Consider the following 17,988-nt stretch of genomic DNA (forward strand, 5'->3'; position numbering starts at 1 on the left):
AGTGGAGTGCTTTCTCCAGATGAGGGGGGGAGCAGCTGCCCTTAGTGGATGAGTTCAGGTATCTAGGAGTCTTGTTCATGAGTGAGGCAAGCGGGTGAGATCAACCAGCAGATTGGTGTGGCAGCAGCAATGATCCGGGCACTGTACTGATCCGTGGTGGTGAAGCGGGAGCTGAATTCTCAGATGAAGCTCTGTGTTTACAGATTGATCTACATCCCCATCCTCACTTATGGTCATGAACTTTGGGTAATGACTGAAAGGACAAGATCACGAGTACTAGCAGCGGAAATGAGGTTTCTCCGCAGGGTGGCTGGGCTTACTTTCCAAGATAGGGTGAGGAGCTCGGCTATATAGGATGGGTTTGGAGTAGAACCACTACTTCTCCGGATCAAGAGTGGGCAGCTGAGGTGGTTTGGACACCTGATAAGGGTGCCTCCTGGGAGGCTTCCGTTAGAACTCTACTGGGCACATCCCACTGGGTGGCTAAGTTCCCTCTAAGCTGTGTGGCCACGCAGCAGGCTATCAAGGGCCATGCAGCAGGGAGAGGCGTGTTTCTCCCGGCCCCAGTCCCGGGGCTGCCATGGCCAGGGAGAGGCACCTCTACCCTGGCCCCAGGCTGCTGTGCAAGAGAGGGCTGAGGGGAAATCTTTCTCCCCCGCGGCAGCTCCGGGGCAGCCTGTACGCCAAACCTCTCATCCCCAGCCCCACCCTAGAGCCCTCTGCCCCAGCCCTAAGCCCCCTCCCACACTCCAAAACTCTCAGCCCCACATCATCTCCATATTGGTGCACATAACAAAATTAATTCTGCACATGGATGTAAAAAATCAGAGGGAGCACTGCTGAGCGGAGGCCCCAAGGCTGACCCAGGACATGCTGAAGGGATTCTATCTCCCAGCTGGCCTGGGAACACTGGGGAATCCCCCAGGAGGAGCTGGAACCTGTTGTGGAGGAAAAGGAGGTCTGGTCCTCCCTACTCTCCATGCTGCCGCCAGGATCCTCACCAGGAAAATCAGCATAAAGGGAAAAGAAGCAGCAGCAGCAGCACTGGGCTAAAGAACAAGTGAGAATGATTCTATAGCCCAGTGGTTAGGGCACTTCCCTGAGAAGTGGGAAACCCGTGTTCAACCAGTTTCCTCTCTCAGACACTTGCCTACCCAATTCACAAGGAATCATTTGGATTAATTCACATCCCTAGAGCTCTATGGTGATGTACAGCGCTCTGTGTTTGTGTAAATTAGTCTTATGAAGAGAACCAAATTCACCTGCAATAATTAAAAGGGAAAATAAACAGCTAAAAAAACAGAGGGGAGGCTGGATATAGCTTCAGGGTCAATTTCTGCTGTGACTTACCCCCACTGCTCCTATGAAGCTACGCAAGGTGCAATTTAGGGCAGAACCTGACCTGTAGTTACACTGCCTTTCTCCCATGATTTTAAACAAACATATCCTAGGCTCACAAGCTCAGAAGACTCTGAGAACATTTTTGGATTTTAAAAGTGAAGCAGTTTGTTTCCCAAACTCTCACAGTTGTGCCTATGAATCAAAGACTGTGAAAGTAGAACAGGAAGTCCTATTTCTGACATCTTGTTGCCCTTCATAGACCCTAAGGTCATTGTCATGTTCAAGGGTCTGAAATGCATGCAACCACATTCTAATTCTGATAATGTGACAAAATAAGCCAGAAATGAAAGGATGAAGACATATCATCAGAGATCCCTGGAAGAAAAGCAGAAAATAGTGTGAATGTAAACATGGTGACAACAACATGTCCCAGTCCTAACCGAATTTCAACTGAAAAATGAGAGAAGTGGCACAAAGATCAATTGAGGAAAATGTGACATCCCAGCTGAGTTATATGACTTAATTTTAAGTGTAGAGAAAACCTTTCTTTCTTGACATTGAGACATATGGGCAGTTTTATCAGATGAGTTTTGAATTCCTTGTTGCTCATAACAGACAAAATTCCCCCAAAACTCTTGCAGTTTAAGCTACAACAATGATCGATGATGTGGCGGCAGCAGATTGTCATTCTCTAATTCAGATATTTTGTGGGAGGAAACAACAATCTGAGATAACACAGTTAAACAATCACATGTCACCTACTGTGAATTTTGAGTGTACAGAAAAACATATGGCTTCAGAGTAGCAGCCGTGTTAGTCTGTATCCACAAAAAGAAAAGGAGGACTAGTGGCACCTTAGAGACTAACCAATTTATTTGAGCATAAGCTTTCGTGAGCTACAGCTCACTTCATCGGATGCGTTCAGTGGAAAATACAGTGGGGAGATTTATAGAGAACACGAAACAATGGGCGTTATCATACACACTGTAACGAGAGTGATCACTTAAGGTGAGCTATTACCAGCAGGAGAGCAGGGGAGGGGGAACCTTTTGTAGTGATAATCAAGGTGGGCCATTTCCAGTAGTTGACAAGAACATCTGAGGAACAGTGGGGGGTGGGGTGGGGAATAGACATGGGGAAATAGTTTTACTGATTGTCATCATCTCCAGCAGTTTATGACCAGTTTTGTATTTGGGCAGCAGCACTGTAGTGTGAAAGACATGATGTGGTGGAGCGAGTCAACCTCAAGTTTTCTATTTCCCTGTTGAGTGAAGCTCAAGCAGGTCACAGAGGTGAATCACACAGAGCTTTTGATATAGTGTCTGAAATAGGGAAGTATTTTCCATTGTTCAGTTCTCCTCTGTAGGTTACAGGCGAATATTGCAAGTGCATTTGTGTTGCCAGTGGGAACGGAGTTTCCCTTCTTTCCATAAATGCTTTTATCTGCCACGTTTTTAGCAACCAAAATTTTGACATTAACTAACTGCAAAGCAAATGTGATAGATGCAAAAGTAATCAGGCATTGAGTGAACCTGATGAGTGCACTTCACATCTAAAACTTGCTCTCCCCTCCATCCCACACTGAAGTAATTGCGAATCATTTTAATTATTCTTCCATAAAATGCCGTACTCTAAATGAGTTAAAAAAGATTTCAGTACAATCCACAGTGCATCACAAATACCACCCTGAGCTAGAGCCAGTTCTGCAGACCTAAATCTGAGAGACAAGCAGATGAGATGACAGGTGTACACATAAAAGAATAAAATATAGCAGAAACCAATTACAGCCAAGTCATTTTTCTTCCTTAAGTAAAATTATAACAGAAAAATTACTACAACAAAAGTGACTGTAATTTTTTAATGATTGAAAGCTATACCTATTTTCTGTAAGAACCAAATTTCACTCTTTCAGAGTAAATTATAAATAAATTGTCTTTTTTGCCATGATTATTATAGTTCATTGCATTTGAAACCATGTCACCTGCATTGCGAGATACATTTGGTAACTCATGTCCTAAACAATCAGATGTAATTAATATGATTGTCACAATTAATATGTTTTCATATCTAAGATGAAACAGGCAGATGGGGACAAGAGTCTTCGATGCACCTGGTATCAAATAACAGGAGCCTGACAAAGGATCTTTTGCTTGACTTGTTATTTACATATTTGTCTAAGAATGAAGAGGTCTACTGTGTGCATGTGCAGAAGGTCAGTACAGCCCAGAAAATCCCACAGTGGTACTCCTTAAAATTCAGATATATAGTATAATGCATGCCAGCTTCATCATGTCCCTGTCTGAGGGAGTCAACAATTGTAAGCATTATAAAAAGGGAGTGTTCTCACATGTTGGGTAGTGTGACAGGGTCGGGCCAGATGGCTATAGGAGAGTAATAGAAGGCAGATATATAAGCCCCAGGCTAAGTAGGTCCCTTTTCCCTGGGTAAGGTAACAGGGAAGGTTCCAGAACAATCAGGAACCTTCCGGAGACAATTAAGACAGGCTGATTAGAACACCTGCAGCCAATCAAGAAGCTGCTAGAATCAATTAAGGCAGGCTAATCAGGGCACCTGGGTTTTAAAAAGGAGCTCACTTATGTTTGTGATGTGCGTGTGAGGAGCTGGGAGTAAGAGGCACTAGGAGCTGAGAGTGAGAACGCAGACTGTTGGAGGACTGAGGTGTACAAGCATTATCAGACACCAGGAGGAAGGTCCTATGGTGAGGATAAAGAAGGTGTTGGGAGGAGGTCATGGGGAAGTAGCCCAGGGAGTTGTAGCTGTCGCACAGCTGTGCCAGGAGGCACTCTAGACAGCTGCATTCCACAGGGCCCTGGGCTGGAACCTGGAGTAGAGGGTGGGCCCGGGTTCCCCCCAAATCCTCCCAACTCCTGGTCAGACACGGGAGGAGTCGACCTGGACTGTGGGTTCAGAAAAACGGCCAAGCTGAGGGCTGCCGTGAAGCTCCAAGGCGAGCAAATCCACCAATAAGTGCAAGACCCACCAAGGTAGAGCAGGAACTTTGTCACAGTAGATATATCATTAGCAACGGGCAGCTGCTACTAGATTTGGAAGATTGATTTGGAAATCAAAGTTCTTACAATAAGAGTCCTGTGTAACTGTAGAGTGCCTTGCATCAGATAATCTCAAAGCACTTTACAAGCATTAATGAACTAAGCCTGACAACACCCATGTGAAGTAGGGAAATATTATCTCCCTTTTATAGATGGGAAACTGAAACACAGAGAAGTTGAGGGCTAAATCATGGCCCCTCTGCTATGTTGACCTATGACCGTTCCCCTGCTCTCCCAGTATTTGTTGTTGCTATAAGTTTAACTACACCATAGGAGTGTCTGATTGACAGCTATGATTTGCTTATTAGTTTTCAACATGCATGGGGGCAAGTAGATGAACATAAATAAACATGAGTAATTGGGATTATTAAATTGCTAAGAGTCACTGCTTGTTATATTAGTGTAAGGCTTTGTGGGACTAGTTATCCTAAAGGCTGGAATTTAGCTAACAGAGTGTAGGCCAGAAGGTATAACACTAGGTCATCATTCTGAATTCTCATTCCGAGGAGGTAAACAAGTGACCGCAAAGGGTACAGTACACCACAAAATACTGCCAGATGGGAGTTTGGGGGGGGGAGGAGTTGCTATGCAGTATCTAGGCAGTTAAACCATATTGACTCTTGGAATTATTAAGAAATGATTTATGCAAATTAATATTAACAATTATGGTTAATTATGGATGTGCAGAATGCCACAGATGGGATAGGGGCAGGAACTGATCATATGATAATTGGGTTAACAGAACAAATAAAGATATATATCCATGACATCTACATAACGTGGGGTATAAGACACCACTACCAGTTCCCCTTTTCTGGGGTTCTCTCACGCTCTGGAATTGGTGTTAACTGCATCTGTGGTCTTCTGAAGTACTCCATTAAGTGATTCTTCATCCCTGTATTCATCGTCTCCTCCTTTAGAGTGTAAGTATGAAATCCTTTTATTAACCCTGCCATATTAGGTGCACAGGCTGCTTCTTTGGGTAGGTTTATACTGTTTAGTAATTATACGTAGTACAATTGTTTGGTTTCTTTGTAAGGTTACAGTTGAATCTGTATTGCTTTATAGCCAGTCACATCAATCCCAGAGAAAAAGAGAGGAATTCTGAGAGAAACATGGGGGTAGTCCATTTTGGGAAAGTACCTGTGATTGATTATTCATAATAAACATTATAAGTGGGACAAATCAGTTGTGTCATCATTTATCGGGCTACAGCTCGCACTTAGAGGGGAGAGATGGTTCCTAAGTGTATTTATAGGCATTCCTGACACAGTACAGCCATGTCAAGTCCAGAGGCCTCTGCTCAGGTAGGTTTCTTTTTCCGTCTCCCAGAGCAGTCATAATCTAAGTATAGTCACTTAGTAGCAGAGCGAGGAATGGAATTCTGACGCAGAGCGATACTCTAACCACTAAACAGGACTGCTCAACCTGGGGCTCACACCATCCTGCCCTTCCCATATTACTAAATGGGGAGAATGGGAGGTTGCTCGTTGCTAGATTCTGACTTGAAGAGAAGGTGGTATTGATAAGCTAAAGGATGTCCCAGTATGAAAAAAGTTGAGAAGAACTATACGAGGCTACGCTTCCTTTCTGATTAGTACCTTTTGTCAGAAATTTTAAGAAATACAGGCATGAAATTAATTAATACACACAGCCAGAACATCTGATCGGAAAATTAGTGTCCAATGCTTCATTGTAATGGGATATGATACTACCGTACTTAGAGTTTTGTGTTTGAATATTATCCTCCTTGGACAACAACTTCAGAGTATTCTCTTCCTCCTCTCAGGCACCACTTACCCAGTTCAGGGAGATGGCCACCCTGCTACTCCATCTCCCAAATACCAACTGGGCCCAGGTGCTTGGAATGCTGAAAGATTTACAGTCTGTCTGGTAAATGGCCCTAGAAAAGGTACAGGTATGCCCTGTGGTAGGATCCATTTTAATCATGGCCAAATAGGGAAGAAAGGGTCAAAGTGAGAAAGATGTTTACAATCACTTATCTCTCAATATTTCTAACTTACATCACTGAATGTAGATGCCCTAGTAATATTTTCAAAGGTAAAGGATGCTTTTGGAGATCTGCCAGGAAGCCTGTTCTTCATCCATTTAATGTATGCACTAATGATATTATAAAGTGCTTTTTTTATCAGAATGTTGTGTAGTACTAAGTCAATTACCTTACAAAAGTCTGTTACACATATGCAGTTACCTTTATCAATCAAACTTGTAATCTCCTCAAAGAATAACATCAGGTTTATTTAACAAAACTTATTTTCCATAAAACCACGTCATCTGGAATTAATCATATTCCTATCCTTTTCAACTTTATCAGTTTATCAATTATTTTGACTAGGACTGATGTCAAACTAACTAGCCTATAGTTATCCAGGTCATCTGCTTGCCCTTCTTGAATACTGGAACAACATTAGCACTGTTCCAGTCTGCTGGAATTTCCCTGGTATTCCATTTTAAAAATTAACATCAGTGGACTAGAGACCTCCCCAGCCAACTCTTTTGGGACTCATGGGTACAAATTATCCAGGTCTTCTGAATTAAGAATGTTTATCCCTAGTAGATGTTGTCTAACATCATCCTCAGTTATTAATGGATTGAAGGGAGCTCAGACTCTATGGTGATGGAAGTCATAGAAATACCTTTGACAAATAGATGACTAGATATGTAACGATCTTCACGTTCATTAAAAAACAACCCAGTGAATGAGAAAGGAATAAAACTTTAATAAAACAAACTGAAGAGCGTCTCTGGTGAACTGCTGTACACAGCCATCCGGTGTTCCCAACCCCCACCTCCAAGGCACATCTCCAAATTCCAACACTCACAACATAGTCCCTTATAAGGGAGCATCTCAAATTATAATCTTTCATAAACATATCTGTACATCTTTCCTCTTAAAGAAAACAAAATTAACACACACATTTTTATATATATATATATATACTGTTAACAACTGTCTAATAACAAATACATTTCAATAGACCCAATGTGTCAGCTACCTAGAGAGGACAGATTACCATTGCATCACTCTGGAGTGAATCTTTACCACTCACTTTCCTCAAATACCCTTTTCCAGGCAGGTTAGGGAGTCTCTATGAGTCTTTCAGGACATTAATCCCCCACTCCGATCTTTTCAGTATCAGCCTTTCATTAGAGTCTGAGTTGGTCTCTTGTTTCTTGACAGTTTCTCCTTTGTGCATCGATGATAAAGGATTAGTCAGATGGGAAATGCCAGAGTTCAGATCAGCTGTCAATGTGTTGGAACTTTCTGGGATTACTCATAGATCCCGTTGACTACGTTGAAACATGTCCACCTGGTCTGTCTGGACTACATAAAACTTTGGATGCAGTTGTTCTTTAATGGTACCCCTTTGGCCCCAAGTGTTAGAGGTGTGATTCCTCAGGCACACTCTATCACCTGGTTTAAGAGATGGGAGATCACGGGCCTTTTTGTCAAACTAGATAGCTGCTTCCACTTCTGATTTTCTTTCATTGTTTGGTTTCATTGTTATGAGATTTCAGCAGGTTATCAGTAATTGGTAAATTTAGATCTGAGCCTTCTTCCCGTTAAGAGCTGAGCTGGAGAAAAGCCATTCGGTGCACTTCAGTAAACCAGTAACACTTTATACAAATCACTCCCACTGTCAAAAGTCTTCTTCATAATGTTCTTTACTGTCCGTATAGACCTTTCTACAAGTCCATTTGATTGGGGGTAATTTGAACTTTATGTTTTGTGACGAAAATCCCAATCTATGGCAAATTGCCTAAAATCTGCACTGGAAAATTGTGATCCATTATCGCTAAAGACTTAAACCTGGAATTCCACGTCTGTAGAAAATTCCCTTCATGCCCGCTATCACTGACTTACTAATAGTACTGTTCAGTGTGAAAATTTCTGGATACAGAGAATAATAATTTGTGACTATTAAATAATCCTTTGATTGCTAGGTAAATAAGTCAATGCCAATCTTCTCATAAGGCCTTTTTGGAACTGGATGAGGTCTCACTGGCTCTGCCTGCTGGCATGGCTTGTATTTCAAGCAGGAAAAGCATTTCCCTACCACATTAGTGAGGTTGTGATTGATCCATGACCAATACAGCACCTCTCATGCTCATTGTTTGCACTTCTGAATTCCTAAATGACCCTCATGGCTCTTCTGTAGCATCTCTTTTCGGAGGAATTACCTTATTGGCCTTGAAAATCACCACAAGTTCATGTCTGAAGTTCCAATAGTCTCTTATACTTGGATAGCAACTGCTTATTTCTACAGGCCATCCTTTAATTATCACCTCTTTAGGGACTCCCAGGGATTCATCTTTCTCCAGTTCCTCTCATATTTGGTGCAGTTTCCTGTTAGCTATGGGAATTGACCTTACAATCATAACTACATTGGCTTGCATCTCTGTCTCTAAAGTCTTCTCTAGTTTTGTGGGAGCCATGGCTATGGAAAGTGCATCTGAAGTGAACATGAATTTACCAGGCACATAGATCACAAGCAAAATCATACTTTTGCAGCATTATCATCATTCTTTGAATCCTTAAGGTACAGTCATTTAGCAGTTTGCTAAATAATACTATCGGGGGCTTGTGGTCTGTTTCAAATTCCACTGTCTGTCCATAAATACATTGATTGAAACTCTCACAGGCAAACAATATTCCTAAAAGCTCCTTTTCAATCTGTGTGTATCTGGTTTCTGCTTCAGTCAGTGATTTAGGCGCATATGCCACTAGTTGTCAACAATCATCATGCTATTGTAAAATCACTGCACCTAACCCAGGGTGTGAAGCATCTGCTGAGATTTTAACAAGCCTTCCTGGTGCATAAAACTACAACACTGGTTCCTTGTATCAGTTGTTGTTTACAATCTTCCCATGATTCCTCCTGTTCTGCACCCCAAAACCATTCATTTTTATTCTCTAGGAGTTTTCTCAAAGCTGCTGCTTTGGTAGATAGATGAGGTCTGAATTTTGCCAGATAATTAACCATTCCTAGGAACCACTGGACATCTTTCTTTGCCCAGCTTCTGTGGAATAATTGTTCCATTCATTGTCATAGGCAGTATCCAATCCCTCTCATCAGGCTTGCTAGATCCCAGTATGTCTATGAAAAACTCCTCAACCAGATTGTCTTTAACCAGATTGACTTTTCTGTATTTGGGATCTGCAGCATTTTGCAAAATGATTGTTTTTCCCACATTTTTGACAGTTTCCCAAAGGCAACATGTTATTTGGGGCCATGCTGTGATCCATGCCTTCCACATAACCATCTATACCCAGTCTTCCCCCAGCAGTGGTTTTCATAGTGAGTGGTTCAACTTTCTGATTTGACCTATTCTGGCTCTATTCTTTAGTACTTAGTACATGGATAACTCTTTCTGGTGAATTCAGCTCTTTGGCTTGTACTTTCACAATTTCTGTTGCCCTGCATATTTGGAAAGTTTTTTCTAAAGTTAAATCTCCTCCACGGAGCAGTCTCTATCTTAACACATTGTCTTTAATGCCACAAATGATTCTATCTCTGACCAGAGACTCTGTCAACTCACCAAAGTCACAGTTTTACCAAGTTTCCTTTATTCTGTGACATAGTGCTCTATGGTGTCACCAGTTGTTTGCATGCAAAAAAATTGTCTCTCTCAAAAGTTTTGTTCCTTTTTGACATGCAATGTTCCTAAAATTTAGTAAGTATTTTACTTAACTTCATGCTTTCACTTTCTTCAAACTTAAAGTTGTTATAAATATCCAATACTTCCTCCACAACAGCATGAAAAAAGATAACAGGTTTCACTTTATCATTTTTCTCCTCTGCCCCTAAGGCTGCTAAATACAATTCAGATCGCTGTCTGAATTTTTCCCAGTTCTCTGCAACGTTGTCTGGCAATTGCAGATTGGAAGGAGATTACAACACATCCATTTCGGGCTTTCCCCCGCCCCCTCTTAAGCAAGTCAAGCTACTATTGTGCTCGCCAAATACATGCAAAAGCCTCTGTGCTTTGCGCTCCATGTACTTCTCTGATGCCTCCTTTTGTCCCTGCATGGAGTTGAAAACCCTGTAGTTAACTTCAAAATGACTGCAGTTTTCTTCTCATTCAGCACTTCTGAACGTGTAACAATCTTGGGGTTCATTAAATAACAAACCAGCGAATGAGAAAGAATAAAACTTTAATAAAATGAACTGGAGAGCATATCTGGTTACCTGCCTCACACAACCATGTGGTGTTCACAACCTCACCTCCTCCAGGGTGCATTTCCAAATTCCCACACTCACAACACAGTCCCTTATGAGGGAGGGTCTCCAAATCACAATCTTTCATAAACATATCTCTACAAGACTGGTAGTTATTGAGCAAGAATACAAGATGCCAGGGAACAGTGATCTTTGAGTAACTGTACACATTCTTTGGCACTGTGAGAAAATAACTATAGCACAGGTGAGTTTGATATTTGCTTATCATACTATTGTAACATGTTAGAGAAAAATAAGTGGGGACAACATCAATTCTTTCAACATACTGCTTGATATTACTTTTTTTTTAAATGCAACACTTTAGCTTCATTAATGTAATTCAGTTAGAAATAAAAGTACAAAACATATTCTGATAGACATTCATTCTTCATGTCCCCTAGTGCTAGCACTAGTGAAGCACAGATGCACAAATAATAACACATAAAAAGAATGTAATGAGACAAAAATAATGACACATAAAAAGAACTCTATGGGTTGATGGTTCAACTTATCCTGACATGCAATTGCTTATGATTTTGCTTCTTACTGGATTTTATACAGCATGTGCCACAGGTTGATTTCCATCTAGAGTACAAAGCAGGGTGAAGCACTAATAAATCATTATGTATATGGTTTCATAGCTGTATCGAGTTCTTTACAATGGATAATATACATCAGGTAATATACGTCAAAAAACAAGAACAAATCGCTGCCACAAGATCTTACAACTTATGTTCATGAGTATGTGCAGCTCAGGGCAGTACATGGAGGATGGCCATTATTGTCTGGGATATTGTTCTTGCTACTCTTCCTCTAGACAGGATATCCCATTGTGATGCTTCCCAGGGGCACCCAGTTTTGTGAGCCACCCCGATACCTCCCACCCTTACAATGAGGAAGTCTTGTCTGTGCCTGTTGCAGGTCAGCTCCCAACTCCATTGGCCATGGGCAACACAAGCACTCCTTTCTAGGCCTCCCAGACCTCCCTGGTACTTTACATTAGCAACAGGCACCCCCCTAGACTACCTTCTGAGCATCTTGCTGAAGCATCCAGCCTTGATCCACTGAACATTCACAGATTTATTGCTTCCAAAGAAACAGTACACCCCAGCTTACCAGTTTCACCTCCAATCACTGTCCCACGTAACATATAGCACCTAGATATGTTCCTAGTGAAATCAAGTATAAGTTTGTTTAACAAAGCATAGAGATTCAAGTAATAGCAAATAGAAGCATTATTAAAAAATGGTTACATATAAAACAAAATCATAACATGCATTCTAGAATCTTTACTTAATTAAGAAGACACTCTCTTGTCTAACCAACTATAGCTCACCCAAAAACTTTGCAGTGCTTTACAAACAGGCTTGGCTGAGATCCTCCTTTCATGAGACAAGTACACTGTCAGCTTGCCTCCCAGGTGAAAGACCCAGATTGTTTCTTTGCCACCCAAGATATACTAGTCCCATCCTTTGTCTTTATCCTGCTGTTTGTTTCATCTTGAAGATTTTGCAATCTCTCATTTTGCCTGTGATTCTGTATGCAAATTGTGAGGCATACAATACACAACACACACATGGCCAACCATGTAGAAAGATTTCTTTTATCTCTGCCTGAAAGGAACTGTGACTGTATAGATCATTGTTGCAACCACGGTCCTATGGTTGCACCAGGTCTTGTACAGAGGAGGTCAAGTGGGATGTCCATGGAAAAGTTGTAGTTTGCTGGTTCTGATAATGCTGTCTCTATGTGTGTATCATTTTTGTATTGGAAGTTATGGATATTGGCTGTGTACTTGTATCTCAATGTGTTTTATTCTAAGTAGCCTCAATGAAGCATTTGGTCAGCTTCTTGAGAAAGGACTATTCTCAGTAAGCACCCAATCAAGAAACACTTAACTGACAATGGACTTTGGGAGACGCCAATCCACATCTGAGCTTTCCTGGGAATATTCAAACTAACATGTAAACAATGGCATCGGCCCATAAAGAACTGAATCATTCATGGATATGTGACTTGCCCAGTAGGCTACAAACTCCATCTTGTTGCTGTGATTTTGCACAGGAGAACAAAGGGGTTTCCGTCCACAAGAGAAAGAATATAAAAGGCCCTGGAAACCCCTCCATTTTATCTTCAGCTGGCTCAAGAGATGGCCTCTCCACCCCCAAAGAGATGCCTGAAAGAAACTGGAACAAAGGGGGTGTGAGTGATTCCTGAACCTAGGCCATACACTACAACGTTGGTCTGAAAAGGATTGTACCTGGGATAACATCTAGGGTGAGAAGTTAGTATTTGTAACTGGATTCTTATGTATTAATTTAGCCTTGTGTATTTTGATTTATTTTACTTAGTAACTTACTTTATTCTTCCTGTTATTACTTGGAACCCTTTAAATCCTACTTTTTATACTTAATAAAATCACTTTTTGCTTATTAATTAACCAAGAGTAAATAATTAACACCTGGGGGAGCAAACAGCTGTGCATATCTATCTATCAGTGTTACAGAGGGCGGACAATTTATTAGTTTACCCTGTATATGCTTTATACAGAGTAAAATGGATTTATTTGGGGGTTGGATCCCATTGGGAGCTGGGTGTCTGGGTGCTAGAGACAGGAGCACTTGCTAAGCCATTTTCAATTAAGTCTGCAGCTTTGGGACGAGTGGTCCAGACCCTAGGTCTGTGTTGCAGCAGACTAACGTGTCTTGCTCAACAAGGCAGGCTTCTGGAGGCCCAAACTGCTAGGGAAAACAGGTTCAAAGGTAGTCTCACCACATCAGGTGACAGTCCAAGGGGGTCTCTGTGACTGAACCTGTCACAGGAACATTTCTGAGTTATATTGTCTGCTGGTGACCTGTCTTAACTCCAAGACCGTAAGAACATAATTTTTAGTATAGATAAATAACTCCTTAAATATGATCTGTGCTTGCAATGATTATGACAATCAGTGAGCTACTGGCTCTCAGATGAAATCTCACATGCCACCCTTCAGTGAACTATTATGCATATATCTGACCCAGGGGATGCCTGTAAAACCCTATGCACCCCTGTGCTCTCTGTCAGTTGGCATTAAGGAGTCCCTGGGTCACACCCATGTGCCTACATGTTTAGATTTCATATCTGGTTCTCTTTTGGGACCATTTAAAAATCATTTCTAGGGAGTATAAAATTCCAACTGGGGATTTAATATCAATTAACTCCCCAGGAGAAAAACATTAACTATTAAATTAAATTAACTATTAAATTAAAAAAAGACTAACAGAGTCTGAATAAAAGTCAGGAAATGGAGGGACTGCCAAAAGGCCAAATCATTTTCTTGGAATAATTCATAATTAACATTTTCACTGGCAAGCCTTTCTAAGTAAAAAGTAGGCAGGAGCATTCGGTTTCTTTTCATCCCACCCTGTGCACACAAAGGCTTTTTCAATTTCTGGACTCTAGGAAGGAGGAAATTAAAAAACAGTTCTACCTAAGCTTCCTTTCTTAGGCAGTTGCTCTCAACATCTGGGCTCTACATGCACCCAGAAGTACATGGGAAGCGTGTTTACTTTTGACAGCCTAAAACAACATAAAACTCTGATAAAATTTTGAAAAGGGAAGCACAAAAATTAAATAATGAAACAAAGGATTCACAAACTCCCAAAGGAGTTAATGGGCCAAATTCAGAGGTGTTCATAGAATCACAGAATCATAGAATATCAGGGTTGGAAGGGAGCTCAGGAGGCCATCTAGTCCAACCCCCTGCTCAAAAGCAGGAACAATCCCCAATTAAATCATCCCAGCCAGGGCTTTGTCAAGCCTGACCTTAAAAACTTCTAAGGAAGGAGATTCCACCACCTCCCTAGGCAATGCATTCCAGTGTTTCACCACCCTCCTAGTGAAAAAGTTTTTCCTAATATCCAACCTAATTTTCCTATGTGTTATGTAAGATATTGTAATTTTGACCATTTCCCTACTTACTCCCATTCTACTGGTGTGTAAGACAGTGTACCTTACATTTCACCTCTGAATTTGGCCCACTTTATTTTGTTTGTTGGATGAGCCATTGTTTTCAAACTATGATACAGCCTCTTACGTGTAAGTAACTAATTCAATATCATTTTAAGTTTCTCAAATATTTTAAGAATAGACATGGATGTGACAACATAAACATCAGTTAGGTTATCATAAAATTTCACAATTTGTCAGCAAAATATTATTAGTTTATTTTCTATTGTTCAAAACAATTTAACTAGTTAGGTAAAAGAAGTAATTTATGTCTCTCAAGAAAGTTGCCGTGGCTTTTATAGGCTTCTATGGATTAATCATATGCTGGCTTTTGTGTAGGAAGATTTAACTAAAAATTACATTGATGCACAGAGTTTCTTGCAATAGCAATGTGCCAAGTCAGGGATATCACTGGTATTCATGTAAATGAATAAAAGCTTAAAATCACATTGTTTGCAGACAATGTACTCTCTCTAACTTTAAATTAAACAAAGACTTGAGATACCTTAATGACATGATTGGAGAACGTTCCTCAATTTCTAGTTTTCAAATCAGAATGTGTATAAGTCAGACACAATTCCACTGGGCTATCAGCATTCATGTTCTCTTCTATGGACCTCACAGCCAAATGGTCACCTGTAGAACTCAAGCTGTTCACTTTAAATGTATGCCCCTGGTTGCAAACTCAAGCATGGAACTGCAAAGGCGACAAGGCCTTCTCTTCCCTTAACTTAAGAGAACTGATCTCAAGATCATTATTCTACCTCAGACTTTGTATTCTCTACAAATTCTTCTATACTATTCCCAGCATCGTCTAAAATGGAAATCAACAGGATTTGTAGTAGTTTTGTAAGGAAGAATTTAAAAAATTGGTTTCAAATAGGTAAAAATTCATGGCGATTGGCCTCACTATACAAATTTTAGGTACCCTTTTTTTCTCTATGCCTGGGATTGACTGCATAATATTGAGACTCAGTGATAAACCTACCCTGACAAGCATTGAAGTTTTTTTGCTCCCAGTCAACTTTGTTATCCAACCTAATAGATGGAGAGAATTTACATCTACCACAAGAAGTCAAATAAAATCTGATTATAAGGTGAAAACCTGGTCTCACTGAAATAAATGGGAGTGTTGCCAATGATTTCAGCATGGTCATGATTTCCCTGCTAAAGACTATGCTGGAAAAAGGCTACCACCAAGTGCCTTTACACCCCCTTGCAGTATACTTGCCCCTTTATATTTCAAGGCCTGCCAGGATTCTCCCCTGGACAATCCCCTGGATTCTCCCCTCATTTTATGAGGTGTCATGAATTTGGGTCAAAGATTATAAATAAATAAATAGATAGATTTATTTCATACATAAAATACTGGCAAATTTTGCATAATTCTGATCATCCCCAGAAAGACTTCAACCTGCCTGCTGATCACCATTTTTTGGGACCATATGACTTGTTAAGACCCTCAACCAGTGGTAAGATGCTAAAAAACTCTGATCAAAAGCATATATTGTGTTTCGCATCAACAACTTTCAGATCTATCCTTCCAGCAGTAAACCACAGGTCCAGGATCTTGGCATCACATTAGATCCTGACTGCTGCCAAGAGTCTCTCAGATATCACTTTTCAGAATAGGTTTGCAACACATAAATAGATATAGTACTGTATATTACATGGACCATATTATTCCTTCTATATATATTAAATAAAACCTGACCAACTTTAAGTACACGCTTTCTGAAGTGTGGACCACAGAGGTATTTTTAGATTCTGGATGCATGAGCATTGCTTTGTAAGCACCAAAGTGCTCTTAAATACCAGCCTCTAGCAACTTCTCTACCCTTTAGGGGTAGATTCTCAGTGTGAATTCGCCCACAAAACATTATTTGTGCAGAATACAATTTCCCTTCTCAATAAGAACCTGATTATGAACCTACATATTACTTCTGCAATACAGCAACTGCACTTAGTACTGTCATGCTGTCTAGAGTGGCTCACAACTATGAGTGCCTATCTCAGGGCAGACTGTCAGAAATCAAGGGCAGACACCCCAAACTGGTGTTATATTCTATTATTAGATTTTACCAAGTCAGTAACAAATGTGAGCTCCTGGATTACTATACCCATCTCACCCTGGAGTCACAGACAGTCCCCTTACACACTCCAGTCTATCTTGCCACCCAAACTGGACTTTGTGATAAAAGGTTACTTAAACCTAAAATCACAGCACATCGGGTTTTTCCCAGTGCCAAGAGACCAGTCACTCACTCCATATCAATTGATACTCCAGATCTTACACCAAAGACAATGCTAGTAGCCAATTTTATAGTAAACTAACTATAGAATTATTAACTAAGAAAAAGAAATGATAGTTATTGAGAGGTTAAAGCAGGTAAAATACATTAACAGATGAGTCAAAGTTTTTAAGACCATAATGATAAAGATATAATAATCTGCCCATTTCTCTTTTCAGGGCTACCCAGAATAACTCTGGGGATCTCAGAAACAGTAGAATCTCACCTTGAGTCAGTACTTATAGCTTCTTTTCTCAGACAACAATCTGGTAAGTGTCTGTACCCACACAATGGCCAATTGCTTTAAATTTAGCACTTTTCTTCATTTGCATTCAGTGAGTTATTTAGTCACAGGGATATACATAATATACATAAATTCCTGCCATTACATAATAATTGTAATAGGTATGTGAAAACAATACAAGTAACAGTCCATTAGTTTTCATGAAGTTCTAACATCTGAATACATTCTTACATTAACACACACCTTGGTCTAGGGTTATTTAATCACTGGGCATGCATAATGTAAATGTAATGTAATAGTAAGCGTCAAGATACAGATAGGCAAAAACAATACAATTAACATCTCCTTCGATCTCTATTAACACACAAGTGAATTGTCCTGAACATATTCTAATACATTTAACCTCTTTGATATTCACACAAAAGTGAATTGGCCTATGGCTCTGGTCTGAGCTGGTCTGTCAGCATCACAAAAACTGATTTGAAAGATTCTTCTATTTCAGAGATATTCCCTAACTTTAAAGTGGCGAATTCTGTTAGAGCCAGTAGAATCTTTAAAACAAATGGGACTTTTTGAGGGCACCTACTGTCTCTATAGTGGGAATGTGAATTTTGGAGTTTAAAAGTCTATCTTACCCACCTTTCACAAAATCCACTGAACAATTTTATAATATCTGGTGTTCTTATGTAGTAATTGTGGAATGGGCATGAATGACTCTTTACAAGAGTGCCCAAGATACTCAAAATGACCTGCAGACAATCCCCCTCTATGCTGGATGTACACAAGATTCTGCTACTCTTTTCTCCCTTATT

Source organism: Lepidochelys olivacea (assembly GCF_965140295.1).
Source record: "Lepidochelys olivacea isolate rLepOli2 genome assembly, chromosome: 1".
Lineage (NCBI taxonomy): Eukaryota > Metazoa > Chordata > Testudines > Cheloniidae > Lepidochelys > Lepidochelys olivacea.